This window comes from Hevea brasiliensis, chromosome 16, assembly GCF_030052815.1.
Source record: "Hevea brasiliensis isolate MT/VB/25A 57/8 chromosome 16, ASM3005281v1, whole genome shotgun sequence".
In the NCBI taxonomy this organism is placed as follows: Eukaryota; Viridiplantae; Streptophyta; class Magnoliopsida; order Malpighiales; family Euphorbiaceae; genus Hevea; species Hevea brasiliensis.
In genome coordinates, this window is record NC_079508.1 from 27,788,715 (window position 1) to 27,790,722 (window position 2,008).

Here is a 2,008-nt window from a genome sequence, read left to right on the forward strand (position 1 = left end):
AAATCGACATGGCTCTATATGATCCAATAGACCCAGTTTGCGGTTCACCAATAGAAGATCCACATTACCACCTCCAATGCTTTCTTGCCCTATGTGACACATTCAAGATGAATGGAGTCTCTAATCAAGCTATAAGACTCAGAGCATTCCCATTCTCCCTTTGAGATAGAGCAAAGAAGTGGTTACTTTCTCAACCAGCTGGAACATTCATCACTTGGGAAAACCTCTCACAAGTTTTTCTAGCAAGGTATTTCCCACCTACAAAGAATGCAAAATTGAGGGTTGAACTCAACACCTTCAGATAGAAGGAAGGTGAATCACTCTATGACGCATGGGAGAGGTATAAAGACCTGCAGAGGGAATGTCCACACCATGGCATAGACGATTGGCTCTTGGTTTAGAATTTCTATAATGGGCTACTGCCCTCTATAAGGAGCACAGTAGATTCAGCTGCAGAAGGTGACCTGATGGAGAAAATGGTAACACAAGAACTTGAACTTCTAGAGAGGGTCACATATCACAACTACAAATGGTTAAATGAAAGGGGAACTACAAAGAGGACAGCAGGGATCCTGGAAGTGGATGCCCTAAGCATGATAAATGCTCAATTTGACCAGCTCACGAAGAGGCTAGATAGAATGTAAGCCAACGTGGTAGGAACGAGCAACCAGCACTGTGATAGCTGTGGAGGAGATTATATGACTTCAGAATGCAATAACTTCAATGAACCCTCCACAGAATAGATGAACTATGTAAATAACGGAGGGACTTCAACTAGAGGCAACTTAACAATCCATACTCAAATACTTATAACCCTGGATGGAGGAACCACCCGAATTTCTCATGGTCAAATTCACAGAATCAATCAATAAATAAACAACAAGGGTACAGACCATCAGCACCTTCTGGATTTTAGAATAAAGGACAAAACTTTGCACATCCACCACCACCTCCTTAACCTCAACAGCTAGAACCAAAGTTGATCATGGAATCCATGATGGAAGGTTTCTTAGCGGCTCAACAACAACAGAATGAAATGATCAAGCAGCTAGCTTCCAGAATGGACTAACTTGCCACCCACAACAAGATGCTTGAAAATCAAATTGCTCAGCAAGCAGGTTTTTCAAGCAAGACTATTGGTAAGCTGCCTAGTCAACCGGAGATGAACCCACGGGAGCTCTGTAAGGCAGTTACATTGAGGAGTGGAAGAGTTTTAGAACAATTAGAGGAAAAACTAATTGAGAGAACCTCTGATAAATCTGAAAACCAAATAGAGGAGAAAAAGGAAGAAGCTAAAGAAGATTAAGAAGAGGAAGCAAGGAAGAAAAAGAAGTTACCAGAACCATATCAGCCTCCTTTACCTTTTCCTCAGAGATTCCAAAAAACCAAATTGGATAAGCAGTTTAGAAAGTTTCTAGAAGTTTTGTAGAACTCTATATAAACATTCCTTTTACAGAAGCACTCTCTCAAATGCCATCTTATGCCAAGTTCCTTAAAGACATTTTATCAAAGAAAAGAAAGCTAGAGGATTATGAGACTGTTGCTCTTACATAGGAATGCAATGCCATATTGCAAAACAAGCTGCCACTAAAACTTAAGGATCCAGGAAGCTTCTCCATTCCTTGTCTTATCAGTAACATGAATATAGACAAAGCCCTCTGTGATCTAGGTGTAAGTGTAAGTCTGATGCCTCTGTCGATATGTAAGAAGCTAGATGTAGGGGAGCTTAAACCTACAACAATTTCATTGCAACTGGCTGATCGATCTGTAAAATACCCTGTGGGCATCCTAGAAAACATCCCTATTAAGGTGGGAAAGTTCTTTATCCTAGTTGATTTTGTTGTACTGGAAATGGAGGAGGACGTCCAAATTCCTATTATCCTGAAAAGACCTTTCTTGGCAACTGTCGGAGCTATCATAGACGTTAAGAACGAGCAGTTAACTCTCAAGGTAGGAGATGAAGAAGTGGAGTTCAACCTGTTTAGTGCAATGAAGCACAAACTTGAAC

General features: G+C 40.7%; 1 non-coding gene across 1 annotated transcript; it reads right to left on the reverse strand.

Annotated features, from left to right (window-relative positions):
- Window positions 1-272: 272 nt before the first annotated feature.
- LOC131175200 (small nucleolar RNA R71) lies at window positions 273-379 on the reverse strand. Its single transcript, XR_009145363.1, has one exon. It is a non-coding gene; the product is annotated as a small nucleolar RNA R71 (small nucleolar RNA).
- Window positions 380-2,008: the final 1,629 nt, after the last annotated feature.